The sequence below is a fragment of the Malus sylvestris genome, chromosome 2, assembly GCF_916048215.2.
Source record: "Malus sylvestris chromosome 2, drMalSylv7.2, whole genome shotgun sequence".
In the NCBI taxonomy this organism is placed as follows: Eukaryota; Viridiplantae; Streptophyta; class Magnoliopsida; order Rosales; family Rosaceae; genus Malus; species Malus sylvestris.
This window is the reverse complement of record NC_062261.1, coordinates 7,277,814-7,286,118: the sequence shown is the minus strand read 5'-3', so window position 1 is coordinate 7,286,118 and position 8,305 is coordinate 7,277,814. Positions and strand designations below refer to the sequence as shown.

Here is an 8,305-nt window from a genome sequence, read left to right as displayed (position 1 = left end):
CAAGGAGGGCATATTTGTGGGTTTTTAGTTTTTAGGGTTTCATGTTTTGGAAATTTTCTTTCTTTTTTGGGTATAAATCTTGGGATTTTGGGGGGTTTTTACAGTAGTGGGTTTTTGGAAATTCAAATTCTTGCATTCACAAATCCATGTAAAACCCTTCAATTTCGTTTGGTTTTACCTTTTGAGGTATGATTTTATAGAAATTAACGGTTGGAATTAACTTTGGTAACTTGATTTTGGTTTAGTTCAACTAAGGTTTAGATGAGTCCACCTGCTATGGTGAAGATGGAAGATGCTAAATTTTTGCTTGATGGAGGTAAATTTTGCTCAATTTTACTTATTTGTTGTTGTGAAAAGTGTTGTCAGAAGTGTTGGCAGCTGCCAAAAGTTGCATGCCAACAGTTGATCGTTTTAAGGTACATGTGTTGCCTTTTGTTTCTATCACTCCACTCTATGTCTGGTTTAAGTTTGATTTTTCATACCTTGCTTGTTTCTTTTGGCTTGTCCATTGCTAATTGACACTTTAACAGGTCGTTAAAGAAGATATGAAGCGAAGGTTAAAGAACACCAATATGAAGCCTCTGAGTCACTCATCATACTTAAGACTGCAAGTTCTGTGTCAAATTTTTTATGATGCAGATGAGAAGTTGCATGTTTTGGATGAATTGTCTATTTCTGATTTGAAGTCATTCATTCCCGAGCTTTGTTCCCAGGTACACTACACAAATGTACCTATATTTGATATAGGTTACTGCTGTCAATTTGTGCAACTCAAATTCTTAACATTATCCTCAAGCAGGGTATATTTTCATGAGAAATCCATGCGGTTCAGGCTTCTTGACCTTATATTCTTTCACTTTGACACGTAACTTGATAAGTGCAGAGTAGTATGTTCTAGTGAGAGAATCGGAGAGTTGCCCAATAGTTAATTTTGACTTTTATTTAAAAATAATTTTTTATATTTGATGTTAGAATGATTCGTTGGTTTATTTTTTGTCAAAGCTCTTAGAATAAGTTTAATTAAGGCATTTGCTTCAGCTTACCCTCCCCTTAATATGTGCAGCTATACATTGAGGGCCTTTGCCATGGAAATTTGTTAAGAGGACGAAGCAATTACCCTGTCAAATATATTCAAATCGAATTTTTCTGTACCACCACTGCCTATCAAATTGAGGCATAAAGAGTATGTTATTTGTCTTCCTCCTGGTGCTAACCTGATTAGAGATTCCAATGTGAAGAATAAGTTAGAAATGAACTCTGTGATTGAGGTAACTCAAAATGGAACATTTTCGTTTCGGTTTCCCTTTATGAAGGTGTACTGTCTTTGTTTGTACGTTGATATTCTTCCCTTGGTTGTGGTTTCATATTGCAGCTGTATTTTCAAGTTGAGCAAGAAGCAGGGATTGAGTCAATCCGATTGAAAGCATTGATAGATCTTTTCGATGAAATTGTGGAGCCACTTTTCAATCAACTAAGGTGATTTTATTTGAGGCTGATACTTTTACTTACATACTGCCGAGCAAAAGAATCTGGGAACTAATAATAATGTTTTCAAATATATTTGAATATATGTTCATATAATTGTCTGCTATTTCTGGAAATAGGACGAAGGAGCAGCTTGGATATGTTGTTGAGTGTGGCCCACAGGTAACATACCGTGTATATGGTATTCTCTCAATTCCTCTCTCAATTGATGCTAAAGTATTCGTTAAAATTCTTAGATTTAGGGTTTGGATAAATTCTTAGATTTAGTTCTTTACATTTGAAAGAGTGAGAATTATATTGTTGGGATTTTGGATTCTATTTTTATGTCCTAATTTGTGTGAGGATTGCTTGCCATCCATATAAGAATGTTACTAAAGTGTCAGGCAAAAGTCTTTATGTTTCAATCACAAACAAGTGCATGTATACATAGCAGAATTACACCAATTAATCTGTGGGAGGAATGATATACAACAGCTCATGAGATAAAGATAAAGAATCATAATTTGAAATTTGGAAGCCACTACATACTCATTTCGTATTGCTCTGTGTAAATTTTGAAGGGTCCGACAATGTGGCACTCAAGCAGCATTTTGGAAAGAAAATTTTGGAACTAGAAGATGAGAAAAGAACTGTGTAGGTTCACTTAAAACCTTAATATTTGATGTCCTTATTCTAGAGAGAACCGATATTCACTTAAAACCTTTATAATTTTAGTTGGGGAAAGAACATGTAAAATTATAGTTGTTTTTATATATAATGGTTGTGAATATCTTTGTAAATTGTAATATTATAGATGCTTGTGGTTGTGGGCTGTTTTAATTTTATGATAAAATAATTTTTTGTTTAGCCTCGATCTCAATTTGTAGGTGATTTTAGTTTTTAAATTTTTTTTTAAAAAATAGTTGACATATTGGGCACGATAACAATAAATGTGCTAACATGGGTGGTAGCAGTCATCTGACAACTTTGTCAAAACTGGGCACAAAAGAACCTTTATTTGTGCTTACACTTTTCAGCACAACATACCTTATTGTGCTCATTGACAAATGGTGACGCCCATAGAGGGCACATACAATATTTTAGTTGCTGCTCTGTTGCTATTGGTCTATGGGCACAATTTTTGGTGCTCTTTGACCTCAAAGGGCACAAATAATTTATTGTGTGCAGTGCCCATATTTCTTGTAGTGAATGAAAGTTGTGTACCATAATCAGTAGTTAGATATGGATAAGGAGGCATCAAATACATATGGTGAGCTACAACAATGGTTAAAGATCCTAACATAGCTAGATTAATAAATAATTGAGCATGTCATGACGTTGTTAGGACCTCCAGCTTCCCCCAGAAGAGTAGTGCATGTGTGCGAATCATCGTTCACGTACCACCCACCGGTGGGAAATAAGACGGGGAAAAAATATTGTAAAACCCTAACAACCAAAATGACAACACCTACACAGAAATAATTAAGCACTTGTGCATGTCACGTCACTAATTCCCTATTGAGATTATAGTGAAAAAATTCGAGAAACAATTAGCATAGAGAATAAAAAGAACAGACATATGAAGCTATTAAAAACAGTCAAACAAAATGATTTTTTTTTAATAAACGATATTATCCACATTAAGAAGTAGATGAGTGAGCTGAGTTTCACAATGAACTAGCAATAATGTGGTTCAACTTCGCATTTGTTGAGAATTAAATATAAGTGTAGACATCGAAATTGCGGTGAAATAAATGTTCACCAACGCATTAAAATTTTGACCTGTCAGGGCATACATGGCATATGCCACGTGTCATACAAATTGTACACATGGTGTGTGACTCAACAAAATAAGAAGAAATACCCTTGGAGGATTACACAAGTTTTTCTTCTCATTTTGGGCAATGACAAGGCAAGCACATTTCAATCCATTGAAGATCAAAACAAGGTTTTCTTCTCATTTTGGGCAATGACAAAGCATGCACATATCAAGTTTAAAATGATATTAAGTGGAAAATTAGGCCATAAAATTACCACTTCAAGTTTGAAATTGTATTAAGTGGAAAATTAAGCCATAAAATTACCACTTCAAGTTTAAAATTGTATTAAGTGGGAAATTAGGCAATGATGCTTGGAAAAGAAAAAAATATTTTGTGGTGGTGATTCATTCGCAAAGCCTATAAATAGGCTTCTACATCAAGGTATCATCAACCAATTCACAAATACATTTCTCTACTCCCAAATTGGAAGAGAATCCCCCAAATCTTTGAAGCTTTGAAACTCTAAAGCTCTCAAGCAAATCCCGAAGGATCAAGAAAGCCCTCTTCGTTATTCGTCAAATCCTCCTTCAAGATCAAGCCCCAACGGCCCTTGAAGAATTTCCACCAATTCAAGATCAAGCCCCAACGACCCTTTGGATCAACAACATCAACAAATCCACACATCCGTTCATCCTAAGATCAAGCCCCAACAGCCCTTTGGATCAACAACATCAACAAATCCACACATCCGTTCATCCTAAGATCAAGCCCCGACGGCCCTTTGGATCAACAATATCAACAAATCTACACAACATTTCTTCAAGATCAAACCCCGACGGCCCTTGAAGAAGCTCACAACCGTTCATCCAAAATCAAGCCTCAACGGCCCTTGGATCAACAACATCCATAAATCAACACCTTACGGAGATCGAATCAGATGATCAAATTAGAGATCGTAACCCCAAAATCAAAATCACAAAATATTATTTTGTACACGTTTGTTCTTGTTTCAAGAAATTTCCGTGTTCACAATAAGATCTCTCACTTACAAGTAAAGAGGAATACATTAAACCGTACGTAGTACTAAATAACTCAAACAAAATGATTTAGATCGCTTTATTCACCTTGAGGTGGGGCTTTTAATCTCACCATTGGATAATTATTTGATTGTTAGTTTTTGTTTTTTGTGCTTGCGAAGACATGATTGAAAGAAGAGATAAATAAGAGTGGTGCAATGATTTTGCTATAGAAGAGAAAAACAAAAACAAAAAAGAAAGCTAAAAACTATTTCAAGTTATTTTTATTTTCAGAATGTTGTTTTATGAAAAATTTACACAAATACCACCTAATTTTCAAGGGTTTGTGCATTTGCCACAAAAACAAACAAAAAAAAATCAATTTTAACAATTACCCACCTACACTTTGCTTTGGTGCTAATTTACAACCCCCATCAACATTCTGTCAAAATTGTATCACTTTTTAATTTTTTTAATATTAAAAAATATATTTAAACTAAATTAAACAATAAAATGAAATACTACAACTTACAATAAGAGCACATCTAATCCAAAAAAAAAAGAAGTTATTTTAGTCAAAATGGTTCTTGAGATTTGAAATCAATAGAAGTAGTTCATGAGATTGTCCACCATCAATCATTTTGATCCTCCTATTAAAAATTATGTTAAATAATGATCAAAATGACAAAATATCCTCAATTTAACAAACAATAGGCCAAAATGATTTGCCAAAAAATTGAGGGTATTTTTGTCATTTTATTCTTTTTTAATGGAGATTTTTCATGAATGAACAAAATGATTGATGATGGACAATTTCAAGGACCAAAATGAAAAGTTATGCAAATCTCAAAAACCATTTTGGCTAAAAAGCTAAAATAAAATAAAATTACCATAGGCTCCTCTCCCACTTCCCTCTCCCCTAATTCCCCTTCCCAATCACCCCAAGCTCGACCGAATCTCCCGCTATGTGATTGGATTTCATCCAGGAATCTCTAGTCTGATAGCCTTCAGAGATTTCATTCTAGAAGAATCCGTGAACCCAAACGCTCAACCGGATTCTCAAAGCATGCACCCTTGACCCTATTTGACCCCTCCACGCAGCTCCTCTTAACCAGCTTCCCCTGCCACGCAGTGCAACCTCTAAACCTATGGGCACATTTGGTGGGCTAAATGGGATTGAGCCTTAGGGATATGATTGGTTGGCAGAAACTTGTAAGACATGACTTGTAACCCAGAATGATAGGTTAGATAACTTACTCTATTATGATTTCATAACATGTCTAGTCATGTCCATCTTATATTTTGACACAACAAACAAGAAATTGGACTAAAGTCTATTTTAATTGGTCACATCATATCCCACCAAACAGGCCCTATATGGCTAGAAACCCCCATGGCAACCTACACCAAACCTTGAGCACAGCCCACCTTTGATGTCAAGTTAACGAAAATTTATTCGGTACTAACTTCTTCAATCCCAAACCTTGCGCACAGCCCACCTTCTCGATGCCCAATCTTCATGAAGATATGTTGCCTGCGGCTGTTCATAATTTCCATTGCCAGAAATCAAAATGTTGCAAGTCCGATAAAAACTAGCTCAAATTTAAAAGTTAGTTCAACAATTCCCGTGAAAAATAGATAATGCTTACAAGTGAAGGTGCAACGTTAGTAGTTTCTAGCAGTTCAAGATGCCTGGCTTGACAATAAGATCTCTGTCCTTAGTCTTCATGGTTGTTGAGACTTTCATGGAACGATCAGACTAACCCGTAAGTGAAACACAACAAGTTCACATGTGCATCAAACCATATGCATAACTCGAAATAATCAATTGATCAATCCAGGATGGGTTTCGTTTAGAACATTTAATCACAATATACCACACTCAATTCACACACTATGCCGTGGTCTCCTAAAGCCGATTTCATCATAGGCCAAGCTTCTGCACCCTTTTTGCTGAACAAAACAATGCAAAAGCTCTCGTGGGTGAAAAAGTATTTGTTCTCTTAAATAATTGTAATCCAATGTAGATTAAAAAACATAAAAATGTGATAAGCTCTCATGAAAAATTAAACAACAAAAGTAATAGGAAGAGATGTACGTTCATTAATTGTGATAGTTATGATCTTCATAAAATAAAATTACCTTCACAACGGTATTGTAATCATAACTAAAACTTTTTTTGTTTTGAACAAAAATCATACCTAAAATTTTTTACTTAAAAGAAAGGATTGTTCATTTCCAGAAATTAATTATTGAGCAACATAACAAAAAATAGAAGAAGACACAGACCACCAAGTTCCATGTCACAGATAAGTTGTTGCTCATTTGTTAGTTTTGTTGATTTTGATAAAAATTATGGATTTGCAAAGAAACTAGAGATTTGTTACTCTCTTGTTGATTTTGGGTTCCAGCAACCAGGTCAATAGAGCGGCGAATGCTATTAAAGGTGTTAGAGGTGCTCCACTACATCACAAACTGGACACTGGACAGAAGGAATATTATCATTCCTTGACAGCTAGGTTAGCATGTGTAGATGTACAGTGGACAGCAAGGCCACTGCATGTGGTTTCTGACTACTACAACAAGGACAACATGGGTGCCACTTCCAGTCCTTTTGTTTATTGCATGCGTGTGTAACAAAGGTGTATATAAACTCTGCTGCAATTGCAGCAGGTGATTCATTAAAATATATATTGGATCCAAATATTAAGATGGTATCAGAGCACCGATCTTGGTGACTCTAGAAGGCTCATCTTTGCTTCCGCCACAAACACAACCAGTTTCTCTTCATCAAACCCAGCCACCATGGGCGACGAGATGATACCTCATGTATCTGATCCTCTCATTCTGCATCATTCAGACTCACCAAGTCTTGTTTTAGTCTCACAACTTCTCGATGGACACAACTATGGACAATGGAGCCGCTCTATGCGAATTGCTCTCAGCGCCAAAAACAAACTAGGGTTCGTTGATGGATCAATCAAGAACCCTGCAACCACTGATGCTAAATATTCAATTTGGCAGAGATGCAACGACATGGTCTTATCTTGGATTTGGCAATCTGTGCAAGGCAACATTGCTCACAGTATACTCTACTGCAAAACTGCGACAGCAGCATGGAGGGACCTTGAGGATCGATTCTCGCAAGGCAACGATTCCAGGATCTATCAAATTCGACAAGAGATTGTCGAACACCGACAAGGACAGCTATCTGTTTCAGATTATTACACAAAACTAAAAGCTCTTTGGGATGAATTAGCATCATACCATGAGCCCATTGCTTGTGAATGCGAAGGATCCAAGGCACATGCAGACAGGGAAGAGAAAGAGAGAGTCATGCAGTTCTTAATGGGACTGAACGAGAACTACTCCACCATACGAGGCTCTATATTGATGATGAGCCCACTCCCGGATACACGACGAGTCAATGGATTGGTCCTCCAACACGAACGCCAATTGGATGTGGTGAATCGTCGTGAACCCACTGCCCATGCAATGCAAACCAATCGTTCAACAACACCAAAAGGAGGCTATGGCGCTCACAACCCTAGTTCACGAAAGACTTTCAAATGCAGCTACTGTGACGGAGGACATCCAGTTGAACGTTGTTTTTCCTTATTGGCTTCCCTGAAGGACATAAATGGCACGGAAAGAATGTGTAGCCCAGAAATAGGCGTACACCTCCAGCCTCCAACAATGTTGAGACACTACCATTGACAACTGCTCAGGTTGACACAACCAAAGCACCCATCTCCAGCAATCAACCAACGTTCACAACCGAGGAATATCATCAACTCATGGCCCTTCTTCGCAATAAGAATGGTACCAATCTGCCACTTGTAAATGCAACAGGTATCTATACGCCCAACTGCAACTTTACACAACATTCTCCGCATTCAACATTGTATTGGATCGTGGATAGCGGGGCCACAGATCATATTTCTCACTCATCACCCATCCATAATCACACTAGACCCCAACATGATTTTGTTGGGTTACCAAATGGTAGACAGGCTGCGATTGAATCCATTGGGTCTATTAAACTGTCACCCAAGATAACCCTTG

The 8,305-nt window shown here is 36.8% G+C and overlaps 1 pseudogene; it reads left to right on the top strand.

The window, feature by feature from the left end:
- The first annotated feature begins 261 nt into the window (after positions 1-261).
- On the top strand, positions 262-2,331 carry LOC126607839 (nardilysin-like; annotated as a pseudogene).
- The last annotated feature ends 5,974 nt before the right edge of the window (positions 2,332-8,305 follow it).